Genomic DNA, 17,620 nt, shown 5'->3' on the forward strand with positions numbered 1-17,620 from the left:
TCTTAGTATTATCACAGCAGACAAATATAATCATCTTGGCATTTTCTCAAAATATTTACAACAAACAAGTGATTATAACAAATGATCTACACTGGCAATTTGAAGATCTTTAAACATTCAAAATTATTTCTTCCATTGGTAAAACAGTCCTCATTAGGTGATGTCAAAAAAAGCTGTTTTCCGTAATTACATGTAAAAATTTAGATAGCATAAGACCCAGTTTCTGTTGGTATCAGTTAGGTACCATCACACAAGACAGCAGAACAACCATTTTCAATTTAAATTGTCAAAGTGTTAAAATATGAAACTATCTACTTTGTTACTGAAGTTCGGTGATATATGACCATTAAGTGTCGATTCGCCGTAAAACCCAACTCACTCACTCACTTGTTGCTGAAGTTAGAAATACTTTACTCAAACCTGTAGAATTCTTTACCTCAATACACTGTTTGATCCAGAAGTGTCCACTCATCAGTTCCCTGTTCTGTAAACATGTAACATGTAGAGCAGTCTCTCAAACATTCTATGTGAAACACTGCTGTTGAAAACCTTTAACAAACAAGAATTGTAATATTAATACTTATATGCACAAAATGTTGCTGTCGATAACTATATCCAGATTTCGATTACTATGCCAACAAAGGAGATTGATTTTTTGATCGTCATAACGTGGACATATCACAATAACCAGGAAATACCTTTCGAAACGGCCAATCAAAAACCACTATACATAATGGGGTAGATATTACAACAAGTAAACAAAGAACGTAATTTGTGTAATTATATTTAGATTAACCTGTCGATAACTGTGCCACCTGCTCTATATAAATATTCAAAATAGTCCCCATCCAACCTGGTTGAGTTATGTTATTCAAAAGCTGTTTACCTCTGAAAGCCTATTTATACAAATGTATTTGGCTCAGAACTGATCTCTTCTGAAAAACAGCAGGACAAGTCTGTATGACAGAAAAGTCGGTCAGTGCCTGTTAATCTATGGCAGGTCAATAAAAAGAGAGAATAAAAGTCAACTTTTTTGTTGTATGGTAACAACAGATATGCAAAGAAAGGTTTGTAAAGATAATGCCTACTTTTTCCCTACTCAACAGTATGACAGTTTTATAAAATAAACAGTCGAGTAACAAATCACAGTCAAAATTTATGTTATCTCTATCATTTTTGTCCATAAATCTTTTCTTACCTTTCTTACAGCCTGATAATAAATGTAAAATTCACTTCATTTCACTTCAGCCTGTTCATTCTTAGTCTAAATGAACAAGTTTTACTTTCTGCCAGGCATTTCAGAAGGACATGTTATTTTAGTCAAAATAAACTAAGACCGTATCATTCTGCTATTCTGCAAAGCAGCATACTTATACTGCATGATTCAAAACCCATTATTTTATGACCAATATATAAATTATTAAACTCACCTCTACAAATTTTCCTCGGATGACTGGTTGCCATCATCTGGGACCGGCCAGGAAAGCCTGTTCTAATTTTATTGTCAACTCCATCCCACTTGGGCCTTCGTTCCTGAAAAGTATACAAAATACCGTTCAAATCTATACAATCTTGAGAATGAGGGCATTTACATATATCAAAATCATACCAATAACTTTATGTCAAAGAATAATAAAAAGTGAACGTATGTCTCCCATAATGCTTACAAAACAACTAAGGCATTTTGATTAAACAATAATTAACATGAACTGAAATCAACATACATTACAATGTAACTCAATAATAATGTAAAGTAAAAAAGATCCAACAGCTTATCTTTAGTCTTTAACAGTATGCATAATAAATATATTTAAGAAATAATTTATAGCAAAAGTGTGCTTTAACACTATTTATGCACGATGCGCGGTTATGCATCAGGCGTAATAACTGCACAAGGGCATAGCCCGAGTAAAATTATTTGTACAATGTATTAACGCCCAAGTGTATAAATAGTGTTAAAACACTCTTTGCTATAAATTATTTCGATTCTAATATGGCCATAATTAGGACTGGAATGATTACTCCGTTAAACGGATCTGATTCGATTACTAAGTGAAATCGGATTCAAATTTGCAAAACCGGTAATCGCTCTCAAACAATAAACATCACGATTCGTACTTTATCTTTATACATTTCATTGACCAGCCCATAGACCTGCATTATATTTCCGCTAAAACACATCAATCAACATAATCAATAGTCTCTGATTTGCCTGTCATGATAAATTTAAAATGAAATACACCAAAATACGACTTATTAATCATCACACTACTTGCAAACGATATTGTCCGTAAGTTCCTAATGAAGTCGGCTTCTGGAAATACCCTGATATAGTCATTAGGAAAGAAAACAGCATTTTCAATATGGGGGCCGATTAACCGGTTTGATTCAATTTCATACAAATGATTAACCAGTTTCAAAATTACGAAATCGTCCCAGCCCTACCATTAATCTAAAACAGTAGATAAAATATAGAAGCGCTCTTTCTTCGTCACAACAAAAACTTTGACGTAACTGCATGTTTACATGACGTCATTTTAGCGCAAGAGTGTTTTAACAGAGACAAGCATGACACAATAATTACTATGTGACTCCTTATATTACTCATCAGTCAATAGTGTGCGCTACTGATCCATATTTAGTAAAACACAAAATTCAAGTCAAAACTTAAATAAAACAAGAGTGCCTGAATGTCATAATATACGCCCGTCACAGCAAATTTCTTTACATTAGCACCTGTATTTGCAAATGGAATTTTAATTTTCTAGTTGTTTACAATGTTTTGTTTTTAGAAATTATTGTAATTCTTTTATTTTTCTAAGTCCACAAAAAAAAAAATCATTACCAGGTCAAGATACCTTAAAATACACCCAAAATTTGAAAGTAACATCAATGTTGTACCACAGAAAAGTGGTCTTGGTTTTTCCCTACGGTCAATTATAAAAAAATTACAATGTAAGTTATTCATAGTAACAACTAAGAGAAGTTAATCTTTAAAGAGAAAAAAAAAAAAGAAAAAAAAAATCCCTCCCCCCACCCCCCCTCCAAAAATTCTAAGTCCACACAAAAATCCTTACCAGGTAGAGATAGCTCAAAATACACCTTAGAATTGGATGTAACATGCATGTTGTACTACAGAAAAGTGGTCTCGATTTTTCCCTACGACTTGTAATGAAAAAGTTAGAATATAAGGTAGTTCTGCACGTTTGATAAACCGGAAGTGATGGCGTGACGCCATTTTTCCGGAAAACGTAGAATAAAGACTGGATTCGGCGTACGGAACAGAAAATCATTTTATGAATTAATTGCAACCTGTGAGTAAATTTATTACAATGGTACTGTTGCTATATTGTAAAGTCAAAATATGATATTAAAACATATCACATGTTAAATAATTCAAAATAACGTCCTAAAATTAGCGTGAAATGTCCGGTTTACTTTAATCATGGTCAAATATCTCAAAAATAAGCACACGGACCTATATATTTTATTTCATCAAATTATAGGCCATGTCTTTATTTACAACTGTGAGAAGCTTCATCAAAATCTACATTGTAGAAAAATTTCTATTCGCGAAAATGTTAAGAAAGTTATGGTTTTCCCATAGACTCTCATCATGAAATATTGCATGAGGTCCCTATTTTTCAAATCAGTCTAGCAAAAAATCAAGCACACGACCCTATCTTTTTTATTTGCTTAATTTTCTAGGTATATTCTGAAGTTTTGAAAAATCAGTGTTTAATCAAATTCTACATTGTAGAAATAATTTCGATCCAAACATGCAGAACTACCATAAGCTATTTATAGTAACAGCAAAGGGAAGTAATTCAAAAGAAGGGACCAGTGCATGACACTCCGTCTCAAGATGGTGTACAATTGTGCCAAGTTACATCAAAATCCCTCCATGCATGAAGTAGAAATGCACCAGACAAGTCATTCTTGTATCTGACCTTTGGCCTGTAAGTGTGACCTTGATCTTAGACTTAGGGACCTGGTTCCTGCGCATGACACTCCGTCTCATGATGGTGAACAACTGTGCCAAGTTGTATCAAAATCCCTCAATGCATGAAGAAGAAATGCACCGGACAAAGTTTTCATTCTTGTATCTTTGACCTCTAAGTGTGACCTTGACCTTACCCCTAGGGACCTGGTTCTTGCGCATGACACTCCGTCTCATGATGGTGAACAATTGTGCCAAACTACATCAAAGTCCTTTCATGCATGAAGAAGATATGCTCCGGACAAAGTTTTCATTATTGTATCCTTTGGCCTCTAAGTGTGACCTTGACCTTAGACCTAGGGACCTGGTTCTCAGGCATGACACTCCCTCTCATTATGGTGAACAACTGTGCCAAGCTACATCAAAATCCTTCCATGCATGAAGAAGATATGCTCCGGACAAAGTCATTCTTGAATTTTTCATTCTTGTATCCTTTGGCCTCTAAGTGTGACCTTGACCTTAGACCTAGGGACCTGGTTTTTGCGCATGACACTCCGTCTCATGATGATGAACAATGGTGCCAACTTTCATCAAAATCCTTCCATGCATGAAGAAGATATGCTCCGGACAAAGTCATTCTTGAATTTGACCTTTGACCTCTAAGTGTGACCTTGACCTTAGACCTAGGGACCTGGTTCTTGTGCATGACACACCATCTCATGATGGTGAACAACTGTGCCAAGTTTCAACAAAATCCCTCCATGCATGTAGAAGACATGCTCCGGACAAGGTCTGTGGATGCCGCCCGCCCGTCCGCCCGCCAGGGGCGTTCCCATAATACGTCCCGTTTTTCAAACGGGTGTATAAAAAGTTATATAAATTTACTTCTGATGTCATGTTATAAAACAAATATTGACATAACAGTCAATAGTCAAAAGTATTGCATGGGCCGGAGGCAATAGTTTTGACTGTTACATGGCAAGCCATTCATAAATGCAAAATACATACAAAGATTACCAAATCATAACAAAAATGTCTCTATGTAATATATATGTGTAAAAGACTTAGTGCTCTGCACACAAACAAGTCTTAAACTAGAGTTGTCACCGGAGTGACAAATTATACCCCCACAATATGGCCTTGTCACAGAACTAAGCCAGTGTCAAAGCTGAACTTGCTTGACCTTTGACCCACTGACCTCAAAATCAATAGAGGTCATCTGCTGGTCATGATCAACCTCCCTATGAAGTTTCATGATCCTCAGCCCAAGCTTTCTCAAGTTATTGTTCTGAAAAGGTTTAAATATTCAGGGTCACTCTGACCTTTGACCTTTGGAACTCTAAATCAATACATGTCATCTGCTGGTCATGATCAACCTCCCTATTAAGTTTCGTGATCCTAGTCCCAAGCGTTCTGAAGTTATTGTCCGAAAACCGTTTAAATGTTCCGGGTCACTGTAACCTACTGACCTCAAAGTCATTAGGGGTCATCTGCTGACCATAACCAACCTCACTATCAATTTTCATGATCCTAGGCCCAAGCGTTCTCAAGTTATCATCTGGAAACCGTTTAACCGTTTCGTGTTATTATGACCTTGACCTTTGACCTACTAGCCTCAAAGTCAAACCTGACCTGTATCTTACCATGTTACACCAGTGTACAAAAATTTATGATCCTAGACCAAAGTGCTCTCAAGATATCATCTGGAAACTGTTTAACTGTTACGAGTCACTGTGACCTTGACTTTTGACCGCAAAGTAAAACTTGACCTGTATTTCATGATGTTAAATCTTTTTACCAAAACATATGATCCTAGGCCCAAGCATTTTCAAGTTATCATCCGGAAACCATTTAACTGTTCCGAGTCACTGTGACCTTGACCTTTGACCTAAGGACCTCAAAGAGGAATTTGACATGTATTTCATGATGTTACACCTGTGTATCAAAATTTATTACCCTAGGCCCAAGCATTCTCACGTTATCATCCGGAAACCATTTAACTGTTCCGAGTCACTTTGACCTTGACCTTTGACCTACAGACCCCAAAGTCAAACTTGACCTGTATTTCATGATGTTACACCTGTGTACCAAAATATATGATCATAGGCCCAAGCATTCTCAAGTTATCATCTGGAAACCGTTCAACTGTTTAAGGTCACTGTGACCTTGACCTTTGACCTATTAACCTCAAATTGGAATTTGACCTGTATTTTCTGATGTTACATCCGTGTACCAAAAATTATTCAAATCGGTCAAGCCTTTCATGAGTTATCATCCGGAAACCACAAAAACCAACGGACCGACCGCCAAGCTCACTCCTATATACCCCCCTCCCCACCCAAACTTCGTTTTGTGGGGGTATAATAAACATGGCTGAAGGAACTAGAGCTATCACTAAAGGTGATGAATGTACCCCCCGCATGCACTGACACAGTACATTGCAATTTGATGCACACAAGATTGCATAATTATGTGGACTGTATGTATATAGACTGTATGTATACAGTATAGTAACAAAAAACAAAGTCCCATAACTATGCAGAATATTTATCTAAAAGCATGTAACATGCACCATGCACAACTACGGTTGATACTGATCACTTGTGTGAAGTTTCATTAAATTGTGTGTAAGGGTTTGGTAGATTAGGCACGCACAATATTGCATATGCAGACTGTATATACATAATATGTTAACAAGAAACAAAGTCCCATAACTCTGCAATTTTTGTCGCTGAAAGAACCTAACATGCCCCATGCACAACTACTGTTGTTACTGATCACTTGTGTGAAGTTTCATTAAATTGTGTCAAGGGGATGAGGAGAGATGGTGCACATAAGATTGTGTCTATGTATATAGTATAGTAACAAAAAAACAAAGTCCCATAACTCTGCAAAATTTTTTTCTGAAAGAACCTAACATGCCCCATGCAGAACTACTGTTGTTACTGATCACTTGTGTGAAGTTTCATTAAATTGTGTCAAGGGGATTAGGAGAGATGGTGCGCACAAGATTGTGTCTATGTATATAGTATAGTAACAAAAAACAAAGTCCCATAACTCTGCAAAATTTTTTTCCAAAAGAACCTAACATGCCCCATGCACAACTACTGTTGGTACTGATCACTTGTGTGAAGTTTCATTAAATTGTGTCAAGGGGATGAGGAGAGATGGTGCGCACAAGATTGTGTCTATGCATATAGTATAGTAACAAACAAGAGGACCATGATGGTCCTGAATCGCTCACCTATCCCCACATGACCCAGTGTTGAACTGAGTATGACGTCGTTATTTCTATTATTTGACATAGTGACCTAGTTTTTGAGCACATGTGACCTAGATATCATCAAGATAAAAAATTCTGACCAATTTTCATGAAGATCCATTGAAAAATATGACCTCTAGAGAGGTCACAAGGTTTTTCTATTATTTGACCTAATGACCTAGTTTTTGAAGGCACGTGACCCACTTTTAAACTTGACCTAGATATCATCAAGGTCAACATTCTCACCAATTTTCATGAAGATCTCGTGAAAAATATGGCCTCTAGAGAGGTCACTAGGTTTTCTATTTTTCGACCTACTGACCTAGTTTTTGACCGCACGTGACCCAGTTACGAACCTGACCTAGATATCATCAAGCTGAACATTCTCACCAATTTTCATGAAGATCCATTGAGAAATATGGCCTCTAGAGAGGTCACAAGGTTTTTCTATTTTTAGACCTACTGACCTAGTTTTTGACCCCACCTGACCCAGTTTCAAACTTGACCTAGATATCATCAAGGTGAACATTCTGACCAATATTCATGAAGATCTCATGAAAAATATGGCCTCTAGAGATGTCACAAGGTTTTTCTATTTTTAGATCTACTGACCTAGTTTTTAACCCCACGTGATCCAGTTTCGAACTTGACCTAGATATCATCAAGGTAAACATTCTGACTAATTTTCATGAAGATCCATTGAAAAATATGGCCTCTAGAGAGGTCACTAGGTTTTTCTATTTTTAGACCTACTGACCTAGTTTTTGACCGCATATGACCCAGTTTCAGACTTGACCTAGATATCATCAAGGTGAACATTCTGACCAATTTTCATGAAGATCCATTGAGAAATATGGCCTCTAGAGAGGTTACCAGGTTTTTCTATTTTTAGACCTACTGACCTAGTTTTTGACCCCACATGACCCAGTTTCAAACTCGACCTAGATATTATCAAGGTGAACATTCTGACCAATATTCATGAAGATCTCATGAAAAATATGGCCTCTAGAGAGGTCACAAGGTTTTTCTATTTTTAGATCTACTGACCTAGTTTTTATTCCCATGTGACCCAGTTTCGAACTTGGCCTAGATATCATCAAGGTGAACATTCTGACCAATTTTCATGAAGACCCATTGAGAAATATGGCCTCTAGAGAGGTCACAAGGTTTTTCTATTTTTAGACCTAATGACCTAGTTTTTGAACCCACGTGACCCAGTTTCGAACTTGACCTAGATATCATCAAGGTGAACATTCTGACCAATTTTCATGAAGATCCATTGAAAATTATGGCCTCTAGAGAGGTCACAAGGTTTTTCTATTTTTAGACCTAATGACCTAGTTTTTGACTGCACGTGACCCAGTTTCGAACTTGACCTAGATATCATCAAGATAAACATTCTGACCAATTTTCATGAAGATCCATTGAAAATTATGGCCTCTAGAGATGTCACAAGGTTTTTCTATTTTTAGACCTACTGACCTAGTTTTTGACAGCACGTGACCCAGTTTCGAACTTGACCTAGAATTTACCAAGATGAACATTCTGACCCATTTTCATAAAGATCCCATGAAAAATGTGACCTCTAGAGATGTCACATGGGAAAGTTTACGGACGCACGCACGGACAACGGACACCACGCGATCACAAAAGCTCACCTTGTCACTTTGTGACAGGTGAGCTAAAAACAAAGTCCCATAACTCTGCAAAATTTTTTTTCTAAAAGAACCTAACATGCCCCATGCACAACTACTGTTGGTACTGATCATTTGTGTGAAGTTTCATTAAAATCTGTCAAGGGGATAAGGAGAGATGGTGCGCACAAGATTGCGTCTACGGACAGACGGACGTTCCTACATATGGATACTTGTATGGCTACTCCTTTGTTCTCTCTATTGTTCTTTTAGCCACGTAAGAGAAAAACAGCCACATAAAAGCCTTACGGAATGAATGACATCAAAGAAAAAGTACAGTTACCTATTGTTCCTATAGCCACCTGAGTATGCAAATGTGAGCTCGGACAGACAGACAGACAACCTGAAACCAGTATACCCCACCTTACAACTTTGTTGTCCGGGGAGGGGGGTACAAAAAAAACAGAACTTTGTCCTTTGTACACTGAAAAGTTGCATGTGAAGGAAAGATGTGTTTCGTAAGTATATTTATTACCTGTAGATGTAGATGACAAGTTTTAGAATTTGTGCATTTAGTTCCTGATCATCACTGAATCTTTTCTCTATATGTACCATCAGTTTAACCAGTAGAATGGCCTTTCCTCTGATAGATGGCAACTGATTCAAAGCAATTGTACCCTATAAACATATCCAAATACATAAACAAGAGGACCATGATGGTCCTGAATCGCTCACCTCTTCCCACATGACCCAGTTTTGAGTATGACGTCGTTTTTTCTATTATTTGACATAGTGACCTAGTTTTTGAGCTCATGTGACCCAGTTTTGATCTTGACCTAAATATTATCAAGATAAAAATTCTGACCAATTTTCATGAAGATCCATTGAAAAATATGGTCTCTAGAGAGGTCACAAGCTTTTTCTATTATTTGACCTATTGACCTAGTTTTCAAAGGTACGTGACCCTGTTTTGATCTTTACCTAGATAACATCAAGGTGAACATTCTCGCTAACTTTCATGAAGATCTCATGAAAAATATGGCCTCTAGAGAGGTCACAAGGTTTTTCTATTTTTATACCTACTGGCCTAGTTTTTTGACCGCACGTGACCCAGTTTCAAAACTGACCTAGATATCATCAAGGTGAACATTCGGATCAATTTTCATGAAGATCCATTGAAAAATATGGCCTCTAGAGAGGTCAAAAGCTTTTTCTAATTTTAGACCTACTGACCTAGTTTTTGACCGCAGTTGACCCAGTTTCAAACTTGACCTAGATATCGTCAAGATAAACATTCAGACCAACTTTCATACAGATCCCATGAAAAGTATGGCCTCTAGAGAGGTAACAAGGTTTTTTTTATTATTTGACCTACTGACCTAGTTTTATACGGCATGTGACCCAGTTTCAAACTTGACCTAGATATCATCAAGATGAACATTCTGACCAATTTTCATAAAGATCCATTCAAGGATATGGCCTCTAGAGAGGTCACACGGTTTTTCTATTTCAAGACCTACTGACCTAGTTTTTGATTGCAGTTGACCCAGTTTCAAACTTGAACTATATATCATCAAGATAAACATTCAGACCAACTTTCATACAGATCCCATGAAAAATATGGCCTCTAGAGAGGTCAAAACGTTTTTTCATTATTTGACCTATGACCTACTTTTTGACCGCACATGACCCACTTTCGAACTAGATATCATCAACATGTACATTCTGACCAATTTTTATGGAGATCCCATGAAAAATATGGCCTTTAGAGAGGTCACAAGATTTTTCTGTTATTTGACCTACTGACCTAGTTTTTGAAGGCACGTGACCCACTTTCAATCTTGACCTAGATATCATCAAGGTGAACAGTCTCACCAATTTTCATGAAGATCCCATGAAATATATGGCCTCTAGAGAGGTCACAAGGTTTTTCTCTTTTTAGACCTACTGACCTAGTTTTTGACCGTACATGACCCAGTTTCAAACTTGACCTAGATATCATCAAGATGAACATTCAGACCAACTTTCATACAGATCCCATGAAAAGTATGGCCTCTAGAGAGGTCACAAGGTTTTTTTTATTATTTGACCTACTGACCTAGTTTTATACGGCATGTGACCCAGTTTCAAACTTGACCTAGATATCATCAAGGTGAACGTTCTGACCAATTTTCATGAAGATCTTATGAAATATATGGCCTCTAGAGAGGTCACAAGGTTTTTCTCTTTTTAGACCTACTGACCTAGTTTTTGACCGTACATGACCCAGTTTCAAACTTGACCTAGATATCATCAAGATGAACATTCAGACCAACTTTCATACAGATCCCATGAAAAGTATGGCCTCTAGAGAGGTCACAAGGTTTTTTTATTATTTGACCTACTGACCTAGTTTTATATGGCATGTGACCCAGTTTCAAACTTGACCTAGATATCATCAAGGTGAACGTTCTGACCAATTTTCATGAAGATCTTATGAAATATATGGCCTCTAGAGAGGTCACAAGGTTTTTCTTTTTTTAGACCTACTGACCTAGTTTAGTAACAAAAAAACAAAGTCTCATAACTCTGCAAATTTTTTTTCTAAAAGAACCTAACATGCCCCATGCACAACTACTGTTGGTACTGATCACTTATGTGAAGTTTCATTAAATTGTGTCAAAGGGTTGAGGAGAGATTGTGCGCACAAGACTGTGTCTATGTATATAGCATAGTAACAAAAAAACAAAGTCTCATAACTCTGCAAATTTTTTTTCTAAAAGAACCTAACATGCCCCATGCACAACTACTGTTGGTACTGATCACTTGTGTGAAGTTTCATTAAATTCTGTCAAGGGGATAAGGAGAGATGGTGCGAACAAGATTGCGTCTACGGCCAGACGGACAGACAGACAGATGGACAGGCAGACAGACAGACAGACAACCTGAAACCAGTATACCCCCCCCTTACAACTTTGTTGTCGGGGGGTACAATTATTTTCAAATCAGACCAGTAGTTTCATACAAGGTTTTCTGTATAGCCATATGGGAAAATGAGCCCCTACCCCAGGCGGCCACTTTTTTCAATGAATCAAAATTATTTGAAGGAATTTCGTAGAGGGTCACCCAAGAAATATTTGTGTAAAATTATTTTGAAAACGGACCAGCAATTTCTGACAAAAAGATTTTCAAAGTTCTATATAGGCATATAGGGAAAATAAGCAAAACCCCTTGGGGGCCATGTTTTTGCTGAATCAAAATTATTTGAAGGAATATAGTAGAGGATCACCCAAGAAACACTAGCCTTGTGTAAAATTGCTTTGAAATCAGTTTTCTATATAGTCATAAGTCCAAAGGACAGGAACAAAGGGAAGAAAAAGGGGGGGGGGGGGGGTCCCAGTTAGGTGTCTGCGCAAAATGTTTTTTTATTTTCTCTATATTTTATAACAATATACCTACATGTATTAAGTTTCATTCACAAGTGTTACTATTACCAGTTTTGACTTACTTTTATAGAAATTCACATTTAAATTGTGTGGGGTAATTTGACATGTAACCAGCCAGGAACACAATCTCCTCCGTGTTTTTAAAAATGGTTCAAACTTTTTACCTGGAACTTTCGTGATAAAGTAACTATGCAATGGACATTTACACAACATGTTGCGTTTTAAATTTTCTTGAATACTTTTTTCAACACAGAGCCACAAAGCGGCCTAATCAAATTTACTGATTTTCAATGGACGAACTTCACCAAAAATCTGAAACATTTTTAATTAGTTGAGATATTCAGGTGTTTTCAGCAGATATTATAAGCTAAATAAACATTAAAATGACAATATATCAGTACACTCTGATTAATAAGAAGGGAAATTGCTAACCAACAGACAGACAGACAGACAGACGCACACCGAGGCGATAACATAATACGTCCCTTCAGACATATAAACAGGAATCAAGATCTTTATAATGGTGATACAAGTTGTGACAGGAATCAAGATCTTTATAATGGTGATACAAGTTGTGTGCAAGTTTGGTTAAAATTGAATCATAAATGAAGCTGCTATTGTGCAGACAAGGTCAGAATAGCTAATTTTGGCCCTTTCAGGGGCCATAACTCTGGAACCCATTAAGAGATCTGGCCGCTTTAAGAAAGGAACCAAGATCTTATAGTGACACAAGTTTTGTGCAAGTTTGATTAAATTCAATTCATAAATGAAGCTGCTATTGTGCAGACAAGGTCAAAATAGCTAATTTCTGGCCCTATCAGGGGCCATAACTCTTGAATCCATAACGGAATCTGGCCAGTTCAAGAAAGGAATCAAGATCTTGTGGTGATACAAGTTGTGTGCAAGTTTGTATAAAATCAAATCATAAATGAAGCTGCTATAGTGCAGACAAGGTCAAAATAGCTAATTTTGGCCCTTTCAGGGTCCATAACTCTGGAACTCATAATGGAATCTGGCCGGTTCAAGAAAGGAACCAAGATCTTATGGTGACACAAGTTTTATGCAAGTTTGGTTAAAATCAAATCATAAGTGAAGCTGCTATTGTGCAGACAAGGTCAAAATAGCTAATTTTGGCCCTTTCAGGGGCCATAACTCTGGCACACATAATGGGATCTGGCCGGTTCAAGAAAGGAACCGAGACCTTATGGTGACACAAGTTTTATGCAAGTTTAGTTAAAATCAAATCATAAGTGAAGCTGCTATTGTGCAGACAAGGTCAAAATAGCTAATTTTGACCCTTTAAGGGCCCATAACTCTGGAACCCATAATGGGATCTGGCCAGTTCAAGAAAGGAACCAAGATCTTATGGTGATACAAGTTGTGTGCAAGTTTGGTTAAAATAAAATCATAAATGAAACCACTATCATGCAGACACGAAATTGTGGACGGATGACGGACGAAGGGCGATCACAAAAGCTCACCCTGTCACTGTGTGACAGGTGAGCTAAAAACATTCTGGGTCAAGTGGTTCTCAAGTTACTGTCCGGAAATGGTTTTCCATGTTCAGGCCCCTGTGACCTTGACCTTTAACAGTATGCCCCCAAAATCAATAGGGTCATCCACTCTGCATGTCCAATCATCCAATGAAGTTTTAACATTCTAGGTCAAGTGGTTCTCAAGTTATTGAGCGGGTTCAGGACCCTGTGACCTTGACCTTTGACGGAGTGACCCCAAAATAAATAGGGGTAACTTACTTCATAAGCCCTGCCATCTTATGAATTTTGAAGGTTCTAGGTCAAATAGTTCTCCAATTATTGATCGGTAATGAAGTGCGACGTACAGTAGGACGGATGGACGAACATGGCAAAAACAATATGTCTCCCCCAGTGGGGGGAGGAAATATTTATTATAATACAGTGCTCCTTCACTGAAATAAATTTGATCTCCTAAAAAAAACAAAAATATCCTAATTTGCATCTATACATTAATTACAAATTTAGACTAAATCTAAGGCCATAATAAATTAATTCCTAAATTATCATCCCCGCCCGACCCCTCCTTTTTATGCCGCCCCAACCTTTTTATTTCTCTCTCTCTCAAAAAAAACTAAAAATATGTTGGTATTAAATTTAATGCTGCCGCAAAATACCGATTATTCCCATATATAATGCACAGTTTCTCTACCCCTGGGACCAGCCCCAAATCGTGGGTGTGCATTATACATAGGTAAAGATGACTTTCCAACTTCAAAACTTTTTGTTTCCAATTTTTGCCATTTTGGTAAAGGGAAACTACTCTCTGCGCTTACTGTATACACTAAAATCTAATATTGCCGTTACGTTCAGTAAAAGATTGAGTAGTTTATTTTACGTTCAAACAAAATAAATGTCATATAAATTTAAAAGTATTTTGATAAAAGAAATATTAACAAGAGCTGTCCGTAAGACAGCACGCTCCACTATTCAACGATTTGACAGTAAAATGATTAAATTTCTCAATAAGAGACCTCTACTTTTAAAAGGAAGATACACCAAGGGGCATAATTCTGTCAAGAACACACAAATTAGAGTTATTGGGATTGTTACAACACATGCAGATAATGATGGTAAAGATATATTTGAGTTTCAAGTCATTATCTTATATAGTACTAAAGTTATGTCCAGAAAACGAAGTTTGTCAAAAAATAAATAAAAAATAATAATTTGTCAAAAAAGTATGAAAGGCGTATAATTTAGTCAAAAATACAAATCAGAGTTATGGGGATTGTTACCACACATGCAGATGATGATGATAAAGATACATTTTAAGTTTCAAGTCTTATCTTATATTGTACTAAAGTTATATCCAGAAAGCGAAGATTGCCAAAAAACATCTAGTATGAAAGGGGCATAATTCTGTCAAAAATACAATAAGAGTTATGGGGAATGTAACCACACATGCAGATGATGATTATAAAGAAACATTTTTAATTTCAAGTCATTATCTTTTAAAGTACCAAAGATACGTCTATAAACAAAGTTTTCGAAAAAATTTGACATGAAAATAATTCAAAGTATAACAACTTTGTGACCTTGACCTTGGGTATAATGGGCCCAGCCCCTGCACATACTTTGTTTGTATGACGGACAATGTTTATGTGAACCTACAGTAAGATATAAGCAAAAGTAACAAAGATATGACAGAAAAACAAAGGTTGCTGAAAAACTTTAACCTTAAAAATAACCAAAGTATAACACCATGGTGACCTTGACCTTTGGTATAATGGGCCCAGCCCCTGCATATACTTTGTTTGTATGCTGGACAATGTTTGTGTGAAGTAACAGTAAGATATAAGCAATAGTAACAAAGATATGACAGAAAAACAAAGGTTGCTGAAAAACTTTAACCTTAAAAATAACCTAAGTATAACACCTTGGTGACCTTGACCTTGAGTATAATGGGCCCAGCCCCTGCATATACTTTGTTTGTATGCTGGACAATGTTTATGTGAAGTTACAGTGAGATATAAGCAATAGTAACAAAGACATGACAGAAAAACAAAGGTTGCCGAAAAACTTTAACCTTACAAATAACCAAAGTATAACACCTTGGTGACCTTGACCTTAAGTATAATGGGCCCAGCCCCTGCACATACTTTGTATGCTGGACAATGTTTATGTGAAGTAACAGTAAGATATATGCAATAGTAACAAAGATATGACAGAAAAACAAAGGTTGCCTAAAAACTTTAACCAAGAAAGGTCACGCTGACGCCAGGGCGAGTAGAATAGACTCCCTATTCTCTGAATAGTGGAGCTAAAAATCACAAACATTAGGAAAATCAGGGATTATTTTAACCGAGATCAAACTCTGAACAATAAAACCGACACGAGGTGACAAGCTAATTGCCGATAATTACTGGCTATTTGACCGTAACAAAAAAGCTGTCACACCTTTTGTTATCGGTTTGAATTGAGAAGCTCATGACATTTTGAACGATACCATTCTGAAATATTGTAACAGTTCCTTCTATATATTCAAAATATTTAATTAAAAAAACAACAAATATAACAATATTTTACTAGTTTTATTTTCGAGAAAACTAAGTTGGTCCATCAAGAACGCAGGTCGATCCAGCTTCTTAATAAAATGTTGAATTGTTGATAAATGTAATATGAGAGTAAAAAAGAAAGTCTACAAGTTTGTTTTTAATTTATTCTGTTTTTGCCGTTTGTCTTGACATGTACTCAGGGGTTTGATTTATGTATAAATAGCTGTCATTTCGAATACTGGTAAATAAGGCTTGATTTTGTGGTTTTAAAATGAAACAAGGCAGTCTGAAAGACAGCTAAATCCCCCGCCACTGCTATGGATAGTGAAAGGGTAAACCTTTGATTTTAGCTGTGACCTTGACATTGAACTGACATGGCTGACTCATGAATTCTGCACAACGTCTTGATGAGGTGATCATTTGACCCAAGTTTCATGAAAATCCTTCAAGGGGTTTAGGAGATACAGAGTGGACACAAAATGGAAGGCTCAAACCTTTGACCCTTAGTTGTGACCTTGACCTTGAGCTGGCATGGCTGACTCATAATTTCTGCATATCGTTTTGATGAGGTAATCATTTGACCCAAGTTTTATAAAATTCCTTCAAGGGGTTTAGGAGATATAGAGCGGACACGAAATGGAAGGCTCAAACCTTTGACCTTCAGTTGTGACCTTGACCTTGAGCCGACATGGCTGACTCATAAGTTCTGCACATTGCCTTGATGAGGTGATCATTTGACCCATGTTTGATGAAAATCCTTCAAGGAGTTTAGGAGATATAGAGCGGACACAAAATGGAAGGCTCAAACCTTTGACCCTAAGTTGTGACCTTGACCTTGAGCTGGCATGACTGACTCATGGGTTCTGCACATCGTCTTGATGAGGTGATCATTTGACCCAAGTTTGATAAAATTCCTTCAAGGGGTTTAGGAGATATAGAGCGGACACGAAATGGAAGGCTCAAACCTTTAACCTTGAGTTGTGACCTTGACCTTGAGCCGACAAGGCTGACCCATGGGTTCTGCACATCATCTTGATAAGGTGATCATTTGACCCAAGTTTCATGAAAATCCTTCAAGGAGTTTAGAAGATATAGAGCGGACACAAAATGGAAGGCTCAAAACCTTTGACCCTAAGTTGTGACCTTGACCTTGAGCTGGCATGGCTGACTCATGGGTTCTGCACATCGTCTTGATGAGGTGATCATTTGACCCAAGTTTTATAAAATTCCTTCAAGGGGTTTATGAGATATAGAGCGGACACAAAATGGCAGGCTCAAACCTTTGACCTTGAGTTGTGACCTTGACCTTGAACCAACAAGGCTCTCATG

At 37.0% G+C, this 17,620-nt stretch overlaps 1 protein-coding gene across 4 annotated transcripts in view; it reads right to left on the bottom strand.

Moving 5' to 3' along the window:
• Positions 1 to 17,620, bottom strand: part of LOC123525840 (PCNA-interacting partner-like) — a 178,875-nt gene that overhangs the window by 112,279 nt on the left and 48,976 nt on the right. For 3 of the 4 annotated variants that reach the window (XM_053538129.1, XM_053538133.1, XM_053538131.1), the window contains 3 exons: positions 9,372 to 9,514; positions 1,431 to 1,533; positions 437 to 549 (listed from right to left, as the gene is read on the bottom strand). The gene's annotated coding sequence lies outside the window, so the exon portion shown is untranslated. The remainder of the gene's footprint in view (positions 1 to 436; positions 550 to 1,430; positions 1,534 to 9,371; positions 9,515 to 17,620) is intronic. The other variant, XM_053538130.1, reaches the window with a different exon arrangement.

The sequence above is a fragment of the Mercenaria mercenaria genome, chromosome 3, assembly GCF_021730395.1.
Source record: "Mercenaria mercenaria strain notata chromosome 3, MADL_Memer_1, whole genome shotgun sequence".
NCBI lineage: Eukaryota > Metazoa > Mollusca > Bivalvia > Venerida > Veneridae > Mercenaria > Mercenaria mercenaria.